Here is a 21,385-nt window from a genome sequence, read left to right as displayed (position 1 = left end):
AATATATTTTTTTTAAGATTTATTTTATTAGAAAGTCATGTCAATGCAAGTACCAGGGCTGAGCCACGTAGAAGCTAGGAACAAAGACTTGAGATATCTTCCACTGAATTTTCCTAAGCCATCTACAGGGAACTGGATTGCAAGTACAACAGCCAGAACATGAACCAGTGTCCACAGTGAGTGCTGGCTTTTCTGCTATACTGCAGTGCCAGCCTCAAACATACACTTTTTTTAAAAAAACCAAAAATGTATTAATTTGAAAGATAAAGCAATAAAGAGAGCTGGAGAGACAGAGACAGATCTGCCACTCACTGTTAATTCTCAAATTGTGTAAGATGGTTTTTGGCCAGGCTTTTGAATCATTCTTCCAGAAACACTTACACATAGGCTGGCATACATGCAGACATTCAATTTCATTTAATTTGATGTAAATGTGAATAAAGCAGATTGTGTCCTGAGCCTGTTTGCTAAGCAGGGCAGAGAGTCAAACAAAGCACAGGGAGCCCAAGCTCTGGTCAGTCTAAGAGGGGAAAGGGATGCAGGGCACAAATGAAGTTCCTGGTACACAGAGTCTCATACAAGAGTGCCTGGGCTGAATTGTGGTTGTAATTGAAAAGATTTATTTGTTTGTACTTCTGTGGTAGATTTGGAGACTTGCCAGGGAGGAAATGGTTGGGTAAGTAAGTTTAAGGGATTAAACACCTTTCATTTTTTGCCTGAATTTAAAATCTGATATGATCAAAGCAAAACAAACAAACAAACAAACACACACACACACACACTAGCACAAGGACTAGAAAAGACAGCAGAGGAGTTTTTGTCCCTATCTATACCATCTGTGGGCACATCTCTAGACTCATCAACTTTGCTGACAAAGGAGGTTGAACGGCCATATTCATGCCAATTCCCAAGATCTGTGAGTAACTACTTGTTTATTAGCCAATTTCTAGTCGTTTAGACAGAATCCTCTGCTCAGATATTTTTAAGGTTCTCGGAGGGACCCTTTTGTCCTGGTTTCAGGCTTCTCTGTGGATTGATGGCTGCCAAGTGTTAGGGAACTCAGATGCAGTTTTCAATGGTACAGTGCAATTTCTAGCCCCCAAAGCCTAATTTGCTTGTTCTTTTGCCTCAGATGAGTTTGCCATGTTACAGATGAGTGGGAACTGAGAGTCTCAGAACAGATCATGCTTGCACTAAAACTCCTGTTCTCTAAGGTGACTGAATGATTCAACGTCCAATCTTATGAATAAAACTATGAAAATCACCATCTGTCTTTCCGTCAGAATTTTGAAAAATCTCATATGCCAAGACTGAAGGTAGTTGACTCTGAGTCATGCTGTGTTGGAAGGTGTTGTAGAATTCCAGAGCACTGTCCTGGCTTCTGTCAGTCTGATGCTTAGAGACCAGGTCAGCTTTAATTCTAATAGTGACCTCAGGATCCTTCTAATAAATCCGAGTTTCTTTAGGTTAACCAGTGCGAAGTCTGCTATTTGTAACTCACTGATTCTTTATTAAATAAATCATATCACTATAAGTGCAAGTAACAATATATGAAAGATGATTGCCTCATTCACAAGGCTATAGAACTAAATTCCAAATCCTAGAATCCAGTTAGGAGTTCTTACAAGAAAGACATTGTTATATAAAATTGGGGACTCAGAGAGTTATTTGAAATTCCAAGTACTTTATATATGTATATACTTTATATACATATAGTTTATTTGAAAGGTAGATTTTCTGAGAGAAGGAGATATAGAGAAACCCAAGTACTTCAATGTTAGATTATCTGAAAAGAAGTCATAATGCTGGCTTTCTATACAGACTTTGATCAAGTTAATGTTAATTATAAAAAGATGAAGATAAAAAATATAACTATAATATAGAGACAGGAATTACAGTATTTATGTGTGACTAGATTATGATATAGACAGATGAAAAACTGGAGCTATATTGTTGAAAGCCTTTGATACCATGATGAAACAAAGGATTTATTTAGAAACTAGAAACCCAATCTGATGTTTGAGCAAAGTAGAAATATAACTTGTTGCACTGTTGAAGGTTAATGTGACACCATAATAAAAAAATTAAGTTGAACATTAAGGAAATATTAAGTGGCAGTCTCAGTAGATAGCAGAATAATACCAGGAAATAATGAAAATATGAACTAAACTGGCATAGGGTAATGAAAGCGAATTGGTCGTATCAGGGCAGCATTAAAGTACAGTACACACATATACTTTCAGTCTAGCTTCGTGCTTAAGCACACACACATGCACACACACACTCTTACGTTGTCTCCATCTTCCATGCCAGCCTCATTTAGTAGCCATTTCTTTGTAATTTTAGTTTCACTAATTGTTTCACATTAGCTTATTTTACTTACTTTATTTATAATAAGCTCATTGTAATAAACACAACTATTATCATTCCAACATAGAAATGCAAGAGTTTAAAGATATGGCCACTACTCAGTCTATGATAGGAGTTACTTCCTGAAATTGCTTCCTGCTAGCTCTTCAGCCTCAAGAACAAATAAACATCATGGGCATGTCTCTTGAAATAAATGAAAAAAATGGTTCTGCACTATTATTCTCTTTTTAGAACTTAAATTGGCTTTAAAAAGATTTACAGCTATTGATGGTATCTAATAAAATATGTAACTGGCTGTGAAAGATGGCTACTTTGAAATAAATAAAATATGATTGGATATAGGAATCCTAAACTGTACTCTTATGGCAGAGGTTATCAAATTTAATGTTCCTATAAAGCACAGTGAAGGTTACAAACTAGACAGTTGTTTCGTAGAGGAACGATTGTCACGGGTTGGGGTATGTGTGAATTACATGAAATATGTTATGTCATGTAACAATTCAGGAGCACTACAGGTGTCTTTTTTCACTTTAGATGTTCTGAAGCAGTATGGAAGTTTCATATCCTCACCGATCTTTGCAAATATTAAATATATTCTTTATGTAACAAATCTGTTAGCAGATTCATCCTAAATTTGTGGGTATATGTACACATTAGCAAAAAAGGCTCTTGCTTAAAAGCACTGTGACATATTTTTATGCACGTTCTTAGGAGAAAAAAGATTTCTCAGTGGTATATTTTAAGTATTATCTTAAAGGATGAATAAAAGCCTTCTCTCTCCAAAAGAATGTATATTATTTAATATACTTGAAACCATTATGCTTCATGAAATAAGCCAATCCCCAAAGGACAAATATCATGTTCTTTCTGATATAAGGCAACTTCCACTTCTCTATGCCATGAGGCAGTGCTAAAGCAACATGTGAACATGTATGTACATATATTCACCTAGAGGGATTACATAGTGCAGATGAGCATACTGAGAAGATGCCGCACAGTATGCATCTTTATTCCCAAATAAAAGATGGACTGTGAATGAAACTGTTAAATGTATTTTGACAACAGGATGTTGGACTTTCTGCCATTGTCTATTCTTACAATGTCATGAAACACTTGACTAGCAGGGTGATGGACTTGTGACAATTACTGAAGGACGATATGACTGTCGTAATATAGAGAAAATCAGTGGGGGGAAGGTGAAGAGAGGACGGAAGGGGAAATCCCTGAGTGTATGGAACTGTATCATGATTATATATGAATATATACACATATATGTAAATATATACACATATACAAAGATATATACATATGCATATAAACACACATATACATGTGCATATATGTATACATAAGTTTAAATACATAGCCTCTTATTTAAACTTGTGTTTGTACCTAGACTTTGATTTGGCAATATTTGCCTATCTCTGTATACAAGTCTTAATTGTGTTTAGTCCTTAAAAGATGAGCTTCCACTATCAGCGAATAATTTGTGAGTCATGATACTGTTCCCATATTAAAGACAAACGACTCATCTAGGAGTTAAAACTGAAATTAAATATTCTTGTAATAATTTCTTTGGAATTACATTATTTCTTAGGAATCTAGAAACCAAGTTATCCCTAAGTGAATGCATACAAAGCGCAGCTAATTTTGTCACATGGTTTTGAAATATGTCTCCATAAACTCAAAAATACAGTCTGCAAAATTTTGTGTTAATTAGACTAAGAGGGTGAAAAATTAATTGGACTGTAGTGTTCAGAGGTGGAAACTTGGCCGTTTGGGTGGAGCCCACATGAACTGAACCCTGGGACTTTATGGAGGCACAGACATGAGAACACAAATGCAGACATGCCTGCCCCCTCTCTTGCTGTGTGATACCCTGCCTTGACTTGGGGATTTTGTCCGCCAGAGGACTATGCCAGATGAAGGTCCTAGATCATGAGCTTCTAAAATTAGGAGCCCAAATAAACCTCTCTTCTTTATGAAGTTAGGCTATTTCGTTTTATTATTATTAATTTTTATTACAATTTTAATTATAGTAACAGAAGACTAATACCTTTGGTAATTTGCTTGCTGAATATATTTTCATATGATCATTTGAATTGTAAAGTTAATGCTTTTAGTTTAGAATTTAAATGAATAATTTAGATTTTCATTAGACAAATAAGTGGAAGATGAAATCTTTGGTATTACCTCACAATAAAGGATAAGCTCCTGAGGGCGCGTGCGCGCGCGCGCACACACACACACACACACACACACACACACACACACACACACACACACACACACACACTGAGTAATGGAAGAAGACTTTCCCTCCCTAAGTGATTGTGCCATTCCCACCATTGACACTTGGTGCGTCTGTCATCCTCTACTTCCTAAGTGTGTTTTTCATTATACTTTATCAACTCCAGCTGCTTGTCTGTTCTCTTCCTTTTTGTTTTTTCCTTGGGTTTTCCAGCAGAGAATTCACTTTGTGAGTTACCTGGGTCACCCCCTTCTTCATGGTCTGAAGGTCAGCTCCTGAAGCCTTTCTGGATTTGGAAGAACTTCACTGTTGGCTGGGAGAACTTGACGCCACCATTTCCTCTCCTTGAGATGTTTGCTATAAATACTGGGATTTAGAGGACATTACAAGTAACCCGAGCAGTAGGAGGAGAAGCATGAACACGTGCTGTGTGACTGCACGTGGTTGTCGGAATCACGTGGAAGTCACGGTCTAAGTCAGAGGAGGGGCCGTATGTTTCCATTGCCGATCGTTTCCCACTTGCATTTCCTCTGTTCATGTTTGACTCTGCTGCCAGATTAACATCTAAAGCCTGTTCAACAGTCATTCTGCTTTGACAGCTCAAGCATTTCTCTCATTAACCTGTTGAAGGAAGGCAAAGCTCGTATGAACTGAACAGTCCACTATTTTGCCGTACTTTGAGAAGATTGCCCCATGCTGACCTTCTTGACCAGTACAGTGTGTTGAGACTCCATGCGAAAGATAGAGAGAAACCCTCACCTAAACAGAACTCTACTAACACATAAAAGTCAAGTGCTTTGTAATTTGGAGCCAGGGGTAGAGGGTAGAGAAAAGATTCAGTTCTGCCATTCTACATGAGGAGGTCAACTGCTACTGCAGGTCGACAACAAGACTGGAGCTAAAGCAATCTGAAACCAGGAGTCAGGAGCTTACTCTGAGCCTCTTATGTTGGTGCAGGGTCACAAGGACTTGGATCATTCTCCACCGCTCTTCTAGATCATAAGGAAAGATCTGGATGGGAAGTGGAGCAGCTAGGACAAACTGGCACCCATAAGGGATGCTGGTGCTTGAAAGTGGAAGAGTGATCTGTTCAGCCACTGCACTGATCCTTGTATCATGAAATTTGAGGAAACCAGGAGCTTCTTCTGGGTCTCCCATGTGGGTCAGAGTCCCAAGGCTTTAGGCTGTCCTCGACTGCCTTGCTAGGCCACGGGTGGGAAGCTGGAAGGGAAGTGGAGCAGCTAGTATTAGAACTGGAGCTCATATCAGATCCTGGCGCATGCAAAGCTGGGACTTTAGCCACGAGACTATGTGCTGGGCGCTGAAATACTACTTATTTTAGCTTTCTGATTAGTTAGTAGGGGTAGTATGGGTCATTATTCAAAGGATTATTCACATCTTTGTTCTACTGACATAAGAACTGTGTGGCTGTCAGTGTTAAGGAGATGAGTTGCAAAGATGGTGTTTGCGTTCATGCCTGCCTTTCTCTGTGTTCCCGTATCTTTCTGTACAATAACCAACAGGTCCACCTGTTCATGTAGCAGTGCACAAGTCTGTTATAAAATGGATTGGTTTTGACCACTTTGGTCAGCAAACCTATATATGCAATTTGTAGACATGACTAGGCACGGTTATCAGTATATGGCTGTGGACACGTGATACTGCCTGTGTGTAGCTACCTGTAGATATCTATGGGTGTGCCTGACTGCCATCACGAACATAAAAACAGGTATCTCCTGTGGCCCCAGTGTTGTTGAGCCCAAGTGGCGATTTCTTCTCTGTGCCTCACTACCACTATGAATAAGTCCCACATAAACCCACAAATGACTCTGAATTCTTGTCTGACCTGTCAGAGTTTGGATCTGATTGTCCTGGGCCCTACGGCCCGGAGATACAATCAGCCAATAAATCTCTCTTAATTCCAGTGCCCCATCTCTATTACAGCACTAGTTACCACGGAGAGTTAAATGATGTACAGAGAACAACAGTTAAATCAAGGCCAGCCATATGTTGCTCTGCCTGCTTTGTGAGAAGTGAAGATTGCGTTAAGGAAGATACCCTGGGGAAGTGTGGAAGCTGGGGTCCTTATTCTAAAATATGGGTTCCTTGTTTGGGACCTTGGTTCTGAAAATCTGAACGGATGGTCCTTAGCTATTCCTAAAGATAAGGCATGTTTGTGCCTGTATAAAGCAATCACAAAAATTTAAAGTCACTAAAATCCCTTGTCACGTCCAACCGTCTTTGTTTCTAAGAATAAACAGAGTGGGAACAATTTAGCTGCTGTTGGGTTAAGGTGTTTTGGTGTGTCAGTTGTGTCTGGGTTTCTGAGAGTACATAAGTGGGAACACCTGAAGGAAAAGCTATCTTTAGTGAGGACATTATTTTTGGTGTTGAAATGAAATGCTCCTTTTGAAAGGAGCTTAGCTTTGATGAATTTATTTATGACCGTGGAACTAGCAGAAATAAGCCTGCATCAAAGTGGCACTGCAGAGCTGTTGGAACAGAAGCCATTTTGCATATTTATCTGCCATCTCCTTTGGCCCAGGGCAACCCAGGAGCTTCTGGGAAGCCTAATTCCCATTGTGAGAATTTTCTGAAGCTGCCCCTGACTCACTTGGTTTCTTTTTCTTTGTTTTTGATTTTGGTCATCAAAACTGTTTAAGCACTTTTAATTTCTGATTTCAGAGACGTTCTATGAAGTACCCAGTTAGCGTTTATACCTGATCATTTATGAATCTTAGAGAATTATATATCATTGCCTCTTCAAATAGGTGATTATCAACATGTCGTGTATACATCTCCTTAAACTAAAAAGGATCTCCCAAATCCAGTGATTCATTGACATGCATTCACTTTCACTGTTGTTAAGGGTTGGTGCTGAACCTGCTCTTGGCTGAACTTCCATTGGATGACTGTTTCATCTTTTCTGCTTTGTTGCTTTAGAAATATGCACGTTTCATTAATATTCTCAATCCTAAAATTCTGTCACCAAAACTGTACTTGGTCATCAGATGTATTTTTTACTTCTCTTTCTTTCCCAACGCAGACTTTTGCAACATTCATTTATTCACTTTTCATTAAAAAAACACACTTTACTAAGCGTTGGACACTTGGCATAATTATGAAAAAAAAACATATGTGAACATATCCTTATAGAATGTAGAGATGAATAAAAACACGAGAATAAAGAGTGAGGCACAGAAGTGCATGTGTAGTTACAGACTCTGATAGAAGCAATGAAAAGGGAGCTGGCTGCTCCAAGACAGAATATTCAAGTTGGAGAGTTACTGTATTACTAATTCAGGGCATTAGGAAGACCTTTTGGTAGGTCATATTTAAAATGAGACTACATGAGAAGAAAACAGAGTAGTCCATGGGGAAAAGTACTACTAAAATACATAAGGAAAATCATACTTTATCTTCTGGTCAATGAGTTCTAAGATAAAGAAAAACACACTAGTACTAAGAAATGAGACATTTTGGGTTGAATGTGGTATGATGCTACAAGAGTGAGTGTGAAAAACAGCTAAGCATAGTTTTTCTATGTGGTAATATGATATTTTGAGTTTCTGAAAATGGTAAAAATGAGTGAAGATGAAGGAAAATGAGAGAAGAAAAAAATGTGAAGAGGGTCTAGTGGTGGGGCATAGGAAATGGAAGGAATATTCCATGATGACTAATATTGGATGTAAAACTTATTTCTTGACTTTGGTAAATTTTCTCTGATTTCTATCAGCATTTTATAGAAGTTGTCAAACACCTAAACCTTAGATTTGTAATATTTTCACATGGTTGAAGAAAAAGGATTAGTATCAAGCAGCATGGCAGCTGTGGTGAAGCCAAATAATAGTGGGCACTTAGGCTGTAGCTTGGATGGAATTAGGAACAATTATATTAATTAGATGGGATCTAAAGACATTTATTTGAATACTCATGAAAATGACTCTGTAAGACTCTGGAGCACTAGCCGCATCTAGACCAGTGGTTCTCTATTGTTATGTTTGATTATCAATAATTGGAGGTGCTACTGCCATTTGGTGGGCTCAGGCCACTGACATAGCTACATATTCTGTAATGTCACAGAATATCATCTCTCACAAACAAGAAAGATGATCTATCCTCAATGCAGATAATACTGAGGCTGAGAAACTATGGTTCAGATTGAAGACTTCTTAGTCTTTATTTCCTAGTCTTCTTGTGAATATTAATTACAGAATACTCCCAAAGAATTTACATAATCTCTACATTAGATGCAACTATATTGTAATACAATGTGCTGCCCAGAGTATCTAAAGAAACCCATGAATAAAATTACAGTTTACAAAATACTCAAGAACTTTCTTTTGCAATCAGAGTCAAGGTTCTATCAGCAATCTCTGTGTTTCAGCTTTGGTTTTAATGGGTCCAGATACTACATGAATATGATGAATCCAGTTCTTGCCTATATAGCTCAACTTACAATGGCTATTTTGTTATAGCATATCCTATGATACTAAAGAATGACATATTTTGAATTGTGAAAGATGAAGGAAAATACTAAGAGGAGTTAAAACCACTTGCTTGGGATCACAGGCTCTACTTCACTCTCAGAGGCACATACTTTATCTAGCTTAAGTAATATGAATTCATTAAAATTCAATATTAAAATATAAGGGGAGAGTACTAAAACTGATTTCATAAATTAATTCCAGAAACCATTACCTCTAAAAAAGACAGGCATATCAGACTTTTGAATAAGAAATTGAGTCAGCATCTGAGTTATGAAAGAAGTGGCATGCATTTATTGGATGAAAGATAAGAAGCACTATAGTGAAAAGACTTATTACAGGAGGTCTGGTGAACCTCTTTTTTAAAGATTTATTTGTTTTTCTTGGTAAGACAGATTTACAGAGAGGAGGAGATATAGAGAATGTTCTTTTGTTGGCTGGTTCACTCCGCAAGTGACCTCAAGAGGATAAACTGAACCTGTCTGAAGTTAGAAGCCATGAGCTTCCTCCAGGTCTCCTTTACGGGTTCAGGTTTCCAAAGCTTTGGGCCATCCTCTACTGTTTCCCAGGCCATAGTCAGGGAGCTGGATGGGAAGTGGAGCATCTGGATCACGAGCTGGCACCCATATGGGATTCCGGACCATGCGAGGTGAGGATTGAGCTGCTGAGTCATCCTGCTGGTCCATTCTGATGAACTTTACTGAAATAGAAGAATGTTAGTGTTCAATTAAAATTGCTTGAATTAATGACAAAATATATTTGATATGAGTTGGTGAAGAACAGGGACCATAACAGTCAGAATAGATTAATCTGAGGAAAACTCCAGGGTTCCTGAAGAGAGTGTTAGGTGCATGGTGATGTTCTCCACAGAACAGGTGCAATAGATACAGCAATGTAATGAGCTCTCCAACGCATGTGACAGATTTTAAAAATTTATTTGTTTTTACTGGAAAGGCAGATTTATCTTACCAAAAAGGTGAGATGGAGAGAAAGATCTTTCAGCCACTGGCTTACTGCACAAATGGCTACAGCAACCAGAGCTGAACCAATCTGAAGCTCAAAGCTAGGAGAGTCTTCTGGGTCTCCCGCATAGGTGCAGGATCCCAAGGTTTTGGGCCATCCTCCTCTACTTTACCAGCCCATAAACAGGGAAATGATGGGAAGTAGAGCATCTAGGACATGAACCGGTACCCATATGGGAGGCAAACCCTGCAAGGTACAGGATTAGCCAGTTGAGTTCTCCCACTGGAGCTTCTCTAACAGAAATCTTGAATTAATCTGGTGATGTGCTCAGTGCAATGACAATCTGGTTTGAATAGTTTTACTGCTTAGCATTGCTTACAATATTTAAAATACCATTTAATACAAACAAAAGTAATTCTCTTCCTTGGAAATAGTGTTTCAGAAATGTCACACACTGGTTATGACAATCTTGCCAAAATTCACATTTGCAGATTTTCTCTTCAGGATTACCTAGAAAATTAACATATGTCTAAGCAATTTACCTTTTAAGAAATAATTTAGAATACCTGTAACTTTTGGAAAACACAAAAAAATGTAATAATGTTTAATCTTGATTGAGAAACTACTATGTGCTAAGAATAGCACTAAGTTATTTAATCTTCTTAGCTTCCAATGAGGTAAATGTGTTTATTATGTTTTAGTTGAGTAAAGAATATTGGGAGTAGTTAAATATAATTTGCTCAAGATCATAGGGGTTTGTAAAACACTCAAAGGAACATGTTTTGAATTTCTTAAATAGTACTAATTTAACCTTAAAAGATACATGCAGAATAGTCGAACTAATTTCTTAAGTTATTTCTTGAGAACTCCTCCTACCTTTCAAATCAGAATTTTAAAAATTAACTTAGTTGTATAGCATGATTAAGATATTTCAATGAATAATACCTATCTAGGCTATGTTTTCCTATTTTATAATTATTTATTATATCAATAACTATTATGGCCATTCATTTTGTGAAATTTGATTTGAAATAGAAATATCAATTCACTGTTAGACATAACATATGAATAATTAGGAGAGTTTAAGGCTTGCTATTTTTAATGGATAATGCCTATTTAAGGGACATATTTAAGGGACATATTTAAGAATTATTTCTGTTTGTTAAAAAAGATTTTGCCAATCTTTTCTTTTCATACGTACATGAACACAGCTCTGCAGTCATTCCAACTCCCACCCAGCCATCCCAAGAACTGAAGACTGAAATGATTATAGTCTAATTCCTGTAGAACATTGCTGTACAGTTTTTTGCATCTACATTGGGAAATCTTTCAGCTAACTGACTTCTAAGAATTTGTAAGCACAGATTAAATATTTTGGCAAGATAAATATAATTATGAATGAGGTGTAACAACCATTAAAAGTTACCTTAAATTTGTTGTTACATGTTTACTGGATTTGTCATTAGAGAATGATAGTTGATTTAGCAAGTTTAATGATTCACTTAGTAGCAGGGATCAAAAATCACTTTCCTGAGTTGGGCATTTGGCTTTATGATTAAGATGCCAATTATTATATCTACAAATTGTATTCAAATCAGGATACCTGGATTCAATCCTTATTGACACTCTACCTCTTGATTCTAGTTTCCTGCCAATGGTAGACCCTGTGAAGTAGCCATGGTGGTGATGTGGGTCCCTGCAACCACTGAGTTCCCAATTCACAACTGAGAACAGTGACATTGTGAGTCTGAAAACATGTCTTATATCACTTAGGATTCCTTTACTACAAAAGATAAAGTAGATTTACTTTCATCTTCAATGGAAAGCTCTATCAATTGAATATATTGAGATGCTCTCTAAGTCTACTCTCTACATTAAAAGAGGACTCAAATAACAAAATGATTCTTCCTGAGAGGTTAAGTGGATAGATATTGGAAAAGCTCCCCCCCCAAAAAAAAACCCGCAAGTTGTATATTATTAGAAATGTTGATTCTGTTCATTGAAGCGTGTTGTGATTTTGCCACTTATCTGTCAATATTTTTTAAAATTTTGCAACAATGTATAATGGCAATAGAGACAGACAGAAGGAAGAAAGTAAAATAGTGTTTTGCAAGAAAGTAAAATGAACCAAGAAAAAAAAAAGACAGAAAAGTAATGAGTTGAAGAGAGAAATGCTCAACAGATTGAGTATTGAGGTTGTTGATCCATTCCTGATTCCAATTAACCTTAATTTGTTTAGAGGCTCAGCAACAAGAAATGAATCTAACTGGCCAATTAGCAGACCAGCAACATGAGTTCAGCTCACTAAAGGCTGTTTATCAGGTGGACATGATGAGCGCAAATTCTGCCAATTCTGTGACAAGTGTCAGGGCAGAGCTCTGTGTTGTAGAGCTCTTTAACATGGGAGTTACAAGAGCATGCTGGGGGATACTGGGACTGCAGGAAGAATAACCTGCCTGTCATTTAGGGATTTTATTAGCCAGTACAGCTGCAGCTATTTATAAGTGAATATTAATAGGAATATTGCCTGAGCTCATTCCCATGAGCTCGTGATTAATTCCTTGACACATTCAGTTCTTAACAAGGACTCTGTGTTCAATAAATGCAAATAGAGATGCTTATTTCATTTTTAAGCTTTACCGAATATTTCCTCGGTGAATATCCATTGTACTTGCTTAAAGTTTGTGCATGTACTGTGGCAGAAATGCAATACTGTTCATTTACAAATGGGATTTTTAAGTGCAGGTCTGCTAACTATTAAAGAGATTTATTTTCTTGATGGGTGGAAATCTTCTGATCTCCTATTCGAAGATGAAATCATTTAGTTACTACCAGCATAAGTTAAAATAAGATTCATATCTTTAAAGGCAGTTTTTCATTATGATGATTGAATTTTTCATATCTTAAAGTGTTACCCCCCAAAATATAAATTATATTTTCAACATATTGCTGATTTGGTAGAACATTGTCCCAACGTTGATCTAAGTTCTTGTTAGGATTGGAGGGTGCTCGCTTTGGCAGCACGTATACTAAAAGTGGAACGATACAGAGAAGAATAGCATGGCCCCTATGCAAGGATTGGAGGGACCTGGTGAAATCTTAGAATGAGAAAGTAGAACATATCTCTACTTCAAATAATAATTTTATTTATAACCGTAGGCAACTTTTCTATTTTCAGGGTACTTTTCATTTCATCATGCTGACAGTAATGTGTACCTACTTCGCAAAAGTGTTGTGGAGATGAATTATTTTGTTTGCCAGGTGCTTTGAAGAGTTCATTCCTTGGAAGAGGATCTGTCAGGTCCTGGAATCTCGCACCAGGGAGGTTGGTGTGCAGCAAGGGAGCTTGCCACTTCGCAAGTCAGTGTGGAAAAATGAAGATGAAACAGTCATTTCCTAATGACTCATCGTTTCCCTTGCCCTTAGTTTTTGAGAAAATGTTTTTGACAGCTAAGTATCACAGGAATATATTAAAAAATTATCACTAGAAAGCATCTCCAGGGCCAAAGCAAGACCAATTTCATTTTCTACCATCCTTGTAAGAACTATACAATAAATTTCTATCTTAAATAGTGGCAATGGCAATGTCTTACCATAAGGAAAGGGTTATATTAATCCACTTTCAAAGTTAGAAACTAGACAAACAACAAAGTATTGACTTGGGTGTAGCTTCAAGTGAAGTTACATTTTTTAAGAAATTAGGCATAAAAAGAATTGCCTAACCTAATTATAAAGTAAAGGTTAAAATATATTGATCAGTTTATTATCTGATGATCATCATTTTTCAGGATTGAAATACACATAGAATTTACTTTCTATTAAAAACAGTTCTCTGTTCTATTGGAATGGCACTGCAGAGGGCTTTATAACAAAGTTAGCAATTGTGCATTCTAACACTGGGCTAAAGAGAGTGCTGTGTTACAGTAGATCAACTAAAGCTTCTGAAACCAAAACCTGTTTATCCATCCTTATGCTGCTAAAGCCTAGACTGCTATGATCAGTCATATATACATGACTTTTGTATATGTATATATATACAAACATATACATGCACACATATTATATATGTATATACATATATTATGATTATATGCACACATGTATACACACATATTATATATGTGTATATACATATATGTGTATATAATATATTACATATTATATAAGTGCATATAAAAGTCATATATATGACTTTTTAGATATAGTCATATATATGACTTTTACGTATGTGTATACACACACGGAAAATAGTGTCACAGTGTTACATTATGTACATGGAGAAACCACGACTCTGAAGTTGAGATGACTATAAGAAGCACTATTGCTAGTTAATAGGTTAACAAATACTCTGTTACATTTATTCTTGCCTTCAAAAAGAATTCAATTATATTCTAACACCTAAAAACAACAAAATATGACAAAACAAGATTGTATTTGTCACATAGATAATGATATTTTTGTGTTGGGGGATGCAAAGGGGCTTTGTCAAACCATTATTTATAGAAAGTCCAATTTGTTTTGTTTATTTTTTAGTAGAAAGGTTCTGTACCTTATTCCAAAAAAAAAAAATTAAATGTAAAGAGAGCTTGTAATATTGGGAGGGTTAGGTAATGCTTTAAAGATATTTAGCTCCCAGTTGAGGACAGAATCAATCTCAAATATTAGGACAACCATGATTTTCCATCTAATTATCTTTTCTTTCTGTTGAACCTTTCTATGTGTCTACCAAAGCTATTGTTCTGTATATGTGTTTAGATTTTCTTCTTGCTCTTTAGCAACATAGTAGAATGGGAAGTTTTAACTTTCTCAGAAGGAGTTTTTCTTTCCATTTTTTTTCCTTTGACAGGGTTAGAACATAAGGCAAATGAGGGCCCAACATGATGTCTTCATGAGCAGTCCTCTGCCTGGCGAGCACCTGGAGACTTAATGGTGCCAGTTCATGTCCTGGTTGTTCCATGTCCCTTCTAGCTACAGAGGAAAGTGGAGAGTGGCCCAAAGCTTTGGGAAGAAGCTCCTTCTAATTATTTTAGTTCTTTGGGTCAGTGTAAATTTGACTTTCCAAGAAAAACAAAATAATTCAAAGAACAAAGAAAAAGTAAGGAAAATGCCAACAAGGTGAATAAGGTGGGAGGAAAAGAATTAAGACACCCTGAAAGGATGTGGAGCTGTCATATTGCTTCTTACTGAATTAGGTGCTGAATATTCCAATGAAAGTGGCTGCTGCTCACATGTATGAAATTATAATCATTCCACTAACTACCTTGTATTGCTTTAATACTGACAGCACTTTGAAACTATGTACTATGTTATCACAAAAATATTTCCTTAAGATAAAAAATGTAAGAGCTACAATTTTATCCTAAGTCTTTCTGATTTTTGACGTTTTGATAGACAGCTGAGATACATTTTGATTGGGGTTAATTAAAGCAAATTAATTAAAAAGAAATGCTACCAATTCTGAAAATGAAGATATATGACAAGGAACACGAATGTTAACTACGCATTCGCTGATCTTAATTAGCACATTTCTATGTGTCATTAAAAGAAAATAAAAATAATGGTAGACATTTGAAAATTGATGAGCTGTTGTCTGAATTTTTCCTTAGTTATCATTTCTAAAGATCCTTTAAGGTACTTTGAAATATAAATATAAACCTACCAAGCTGTAACAAATGTATAGTTGTAACAATACTTGGTCTTTGATTAAATTGGGCCCCTGGAGTCTCGTTTTTAGCATCTTTTGGTAATACATTGCTCTCTTTCTCTGTGATTGCATGATTTTTGAGTGCTATTGTACCTTTCAATGTTCCCCCATTTTGTGATGAGGTTATATTGCAATTCCACAGGTTTAGTATCTTCATTTGAAGATAAGTAGTTTAATGTCTATCTTAGAGGAGATAAATTCCTACTAATATGTCTGAGAGGTTTTTGTTTCTGTTTCTTATCTTCAGCTACATTTTCCCACCTAAAAAAGGTTTTGAGAATGAGAGGCCGAGAGAAAAACATAAAAGGGAGGTAACTGCCATCTTCTCGTTCAGTCCCCAAGGCCCACAATATCTTCAGCCGGGCCAGGGCTGTGACCCAGGAACAAATTCAGATCTCCCATTAGGGTGGCAGGAACCAGATTACCTACGCAATCACCATTGCTTGTAAGCTGGTGTTGGAGCGAGACCTTGGAATCAAACTGAGGGATTCCAAAATGGGACATGAGTGTCTTAAGTAGTAGGCTAAACTCCTGCTCTCTCTCTCTACATATATATATATATATATATATATATTTATTTATTAATTTTTTTTCTATCTGGCTGTTATTTTTCTAAATAGGAAGGAGCTTATTGTGCTTGAGTTTTTTAAGTCGTTGCTTGATTTCAAAAACTCAATTCTTCATGTATGAACAAACATTTACACACACACACACACACAAACTATAGTATTTACAAAGTTAAATGTGAGCTAAGTATTTGGGTAGTTACCAATGAAAGACCTCAACAAAATAAGGAAGTTGATCCTTTTCTAAGAAGAAGGGGATTTACTGTGCGTGATTTTGTGAGATAGTGCTTGAGCTTCGAAGAAAAGCAACTCTTCTTGGATGTTGATTTTGCAAGCTGTCATACTGTGATTACATACCTGCTCTCCCTAATCTCCAACCAGCATAAACCAGCATACTGCAAACCAGACTTTTAGGTTTACATAATCTCATCGGACCAGTTGTGATTTCATTTACCTGGAGATCCTTGACTCATACAGGTTCCTTCTAAAAACATGAATTAAGTAAATTCTGTTCAAATATTCCTAGTCATTGTGTGGCAAATGTAGGGTTTGTGTCAGGATCCAGAGAAGCAGATAAACAAAAGACATCCTCTCTACTCAAAGGATATTATAAATTCAATCAAGGTTGCATAATAATTACAAAGATGTATAATATACCCAGTAGCATGTACCATATGATAGTTAAGAAAAACTTGGGGAAACTCAAAACCCTAATGTGTTGAAGGAAGTTTTGCCTCCTGGATAGCCTGCCCATCGAACCTAGTTTTGCTGTTGGTTTATACATTTTGTCTCAACTCTATTATTTATAGCACAGTTTGACTCAACAGTGTTCTTCTTAAACAACAAACTGTAAGATCATCTTACTCGCAGAAAGGTATAGAAGGGAAGCTTTTTTAAAGGCAAATTGTGGGCCACGTCTTAAATTAAGTAACAGACATGAATCACCAAGCTGGCATTCTGAAATGTGTCTTCTTTTATCATTTTCTTAAATTTACAGCCATGAATTACTTCAGTCCTGCTGTCTGCTATCATTCTGGAGATTCCTATGAGAAAATAAGGCATATTTTATAAGAAGGGAACAGACTGTTCCATTGAAATATCTGCTCTTCTATTCCAGAGGATGACAGTACAAGTCAAGTATCACTGTGCCAGCATGTGGGGAAGGGAAGTGTGGTGTCATTAGCTCCTGTGTTGTTACAGTTCCTAAAGCAATTGTTTGTCGTGGATTAATTTTAACTTGAATAAATTAAGTAAAAAGTCACATATTCCATTCACTCAAAATAATTGCCTGCTAAATGAAACTTGGCTCATACTTTTCAAAGATAATGTAAAAACGTCTTTAGTGGACATATTTGAATTCTTATCAACACAGATGGAAAGGGGAAGCTTTTAAAGGGATGCTAATATAACATTTCAGCTCATTTTGCAAGAAAGCCATGTTCAGCTTTTTAAAGCAAAATAAAGATGCAGCCCGTGTCAACCAGTGTCAAATCTTGTGACAGAACAAGCTTTGACATGGTTCAATAAATGAAAATATTTTCTTGACATTTTATTTTAAGGGGATATAGGAGAGAGACAAAGACAGAGAGAATCTTTTACCTGCTGTTTCACTTTACAAATGGTTGTAACGGCTGTGCCAATCTGAAGGTAGAACCCTGGAATTGCCACCAGGTCTCCCATGCTGGGGCAAGAGTCTAAGTTCTTGTGCCGTTTCCTGCTGCTTTCCCAGACATGTTAACATGGAGTTGGATGGAAAGTAGAGCAGTCAAGTCTCAAACCATGTGTCCAATATGGGATGCTGGCTTTGTAAGCAATAATTGAAGCTGTAGTGCAAAAACACTGGCACCAACTCAGAAGTTTTATAATAATAAAAAAAATTAGATGTATCTTCTTTCCAGGGAAAGAAACACGTTATAATCTGAGTAAAGCTACACATTACTGGAACTTCAGATTATATGATTTAACAGAGAAAAGCCAAATTATCTCCTAAATCAATGGTATCTATAATGTGAGCCCTTTGAAAACAGCTGCCTTGTCATATTTAATTTTGGAATTTTCATATGTAATACAGGACTTGGTGTATATAGTTATCTAGATACTATTTTTTAATTGCCTTGAGAGGGCTACATATTTTTAATGATAGAAGTGTGTGTGAAAGTGGTGATAAAGTTCTAAAAATAAGTTTCGAGGCACTTTTTTCTGAATATATTTGAATATATGAACTATACTTTTCAGTCCTGTGTTTGCTGGTGGTAGGCATGTGATCACCTAGGCATGTTTAGAACAAGATAGGAAGCACTTTAAGAACAGAGAATGAAGTTTTGTGAAATGTCCCTAATAAACAGCTTTAAATTTTCATATCCATAGATAAACCAAGCCTTAATGTGCTTCAGTGATGCCTGTGAAAATGGGAAGATTGCTCAATACTCACAAATTCTACCTGCCCATCAGTGTTCAAATAAAACAGCCTGGATGCTAAGTATTTACATTATTTCTTTTTCTTCCATTTTTTTGTTATTAATTGCATTGCATTATGTGACACAGTGTTATGGGCACTGGGATTCCTCTCACCCCTCCCCGAACCCTCTCCCCATGGTGGATTTCTCCATTTTGCTGCATTACCACAGTTCAAATTCATTTGAGGTTCTTTCCTTGGAAGTATTTACCAAGCATAAAGTCCAGTGTCTTATCATCCTAGTGGGTTCAACGATTTCCTGGTGAGACCATCGAGACAGCTGAATAGTAATCTATAGCCATTTTGAGGTGTATGGAATCCTGTTGAATATAAACCAAAAATTGAAGTGTCTATGAAGAAGTCACAGGATGTAGTTAAGAACCTGCATTTTCCTATTAACATACTGTTAATCAATACCATGTCAATTAGTGGCATAAGGTTGTAAATGGTTGTTGATGTTATGTTGGGGCTTTTAATTGATTGGGATGATACTTTGCTGGCTTAAGTATTTACATTATTATAGTGTACAGCATGTCTTAGTATCAACGAATTGACTGGGGACGGAAATTCCTGTTGTATTTTCAGTGTTTAAATTGAGAGGCTGTGAATATGAGCAAAGCACCTACCTTCTTTAAACTTGCTTGTGCTTGCAAATGACAGTGAGATTGAGGACTGCGCCAGCATTCTATGTATTTTGCGCAAATTATGTGACTTTAGAAATTTTAGGAATCTGGATACTGAGTGACTGAATTGAAGATAAATATCATGTATTGTACTTTCAGTAACAATTCCTATTCTAAGCTCTAAAAATGATTAGGCTTTATTTTTCATAATGATTCCCTGGTTTTAAAGATTTGCTAATTATACTCCTGGGTCACACAAAAAAAATGAAATCCTAGCTTTTCAAACAAAATAGATGCAACTAGAAACCATTATGCTTAGTAAAATGAGCCAGTCTTAAAAAGCTATTGTATCTTTTTCTCTGATATGGAGCAGCTATTATAGAATACAAAAAAAATGTAAAGGAGTGAAATGGTCAGCTTTTAGTCCATGTTCATACTCCAATGGAACTGTGGCTTTTCCTAGTTTAACTTGTTGAGAACTGTTACTAGTGATATGAATATTATGAAAAAGTGAATTAAAATTATGTCTTGGAAAACTAATGAAGAGAAAGGAAAGGAGAAGTTATATTGAGGAGGAGGGGAGTGGGGAAAGTGTGAGTGCCTTCTTGAAATTGTTAATGTAAAGAAACCTATTTTTCTTTATATTAATCAAACATAAAGAAAAGGACCCAAGAAATGGTTTAAAAAATCAGCTAGGTACAAATAAGACTTAGAGGAAAAATTTGGAGTCTAAAGTATTACAGTGATTGACTTTTCTAGTTTATGAGACAAAGTAAATGATAATGGATTCAGGAGAAAGTCTTTTTTTCTGGGGCAAACCTGCAGGATGAATTATATTATTTGGCAGTGTATCATGAAGAAGTACAGCAAAAAAATTCCAAGTATCCACATCACTCTGAGATCGCAGCACATTATGTAAGTTACTGTTCGCTGTTTGGGGGATAACAGATTGCTCTTAGGAATTTGATCAGACCGATTAATGAGTTTGTTAATTGTGTTTTGCTAGATTTATATGAAATCTCCGTGAACAAACAACCATCGCTGGACCAATCATCGGTTCTTCACTGGACACAGAACCTACTAACACTGCTATCTTGGACTTCTTACCTTCCAGAACTGTGAGAAATAAAAGTATGTTCTTTTCTTTTTAAAGCTATCTCATCTGTGTTATTATGTTATAGCATTTTTGTTTACATTTTGTTATTATGTCATCATTTGATGATGTAGTTCCATAGGCCTTGGGATTTCCCTTACTCCCACTCCAAGTCCCTTTCCTCCCACTGAGTTCCACTATATTATTTCTTGATACACAGTCATATGTCCATCATTGTGGGCATGGACAATGGCAGAGAGTCCAGCATCCTATTGTTAAGATATAGTTGACAGTTTCATTGGGAGTCTATCTTTGTTCTGGAAGTAGAGATGCATACTGCATTGAATCTTCACATCTGGATATGATAGTTTCCATTACACAGTTACTATACATCCCTTTAAATGAAAAGCCACAGTACAAAGTCAACAACAGGAAGAAAAATAGAAATTTGCAATGCCACGAAGTTCTCAAGAGGTTTTGATAGTTCAAAATCCTGAATTGCTGTCCATCCCACCAATCCAATCATGATGAATGTTACAGCATTTTGAAAAGATTAGTGTACCAGGACATGCTTTTCTCATAACGGAGGGTTGCAACATGTGATAGTAGGAGCTATTCCCTAGAATAACATTTGAACCTATGTTTGGACATGATCAACATCACATCCACTCACAAAACACATAATTCAGAGAATATGACATGGTTACAGCCCAATTCAGTGAGAAAAAATCCATATATTCTTCCCACTTTATTCATTGGAAAGCCTCAATCATGACAGTTGGACAGATTTTGTCATACTGTTATGGGTGAGGTCACAAAGCCCAGGTAAATTGCTGAATCTACTACTATCTCCACTGGAAAATATAACTCAGA

The 21,385-nt window shown here is 36.4% G+C and overlaps 1 long non-coding RNA gene and 1 pseudogene across 1 annotated transcript; both read left to right on the top strand.

The window, feature by feature from the left end:
- Positions 1-13,076: 13,076 nt before the first annotated feature.
- On the top strand, positions 13,077-13,150 carry LOC121146905 (annotated as a pseudogene).
- Positions 13,151-17,460: 4,310 nt separating this feature from the next.
- LOC121146654 lies at positions 17,461-20,558 on the top strand. The gene is made up of 4 exons (XR_005882232.1): positions 17,461-17,473; positions 18,709-18,820; positions 20,267-20,334; positions 20,426-20,558. It is a non-coding gene; the product is annotated as an uncharacterized LOC121146654 (long non-coding RNA).
- Positions 20,559-21,385: the final 827 nt, after the last annotated feature.

This window comes from Ochotona curzoniae, unplaced genomic scaffold (genome assembly GCF_017591425.1).
Source record: "Ochotona curzoniae isolate NIBS_2020 unplaced genomic scaffold, NIBS_Ocur_1.0 scaffold_4505, whole genome shotgun sequence".
Lineage (NCBI taxonomy): Eukaryota > Metazoa > Chordata > Mammalia > Lagomorpha > Ochotonidae > Ochotona > Ochotona curzoniae.
Note: the sequence above shows the minus strand (reverse complement) of the source record. Positions and strands in the feature narration are given on the sequence as shown.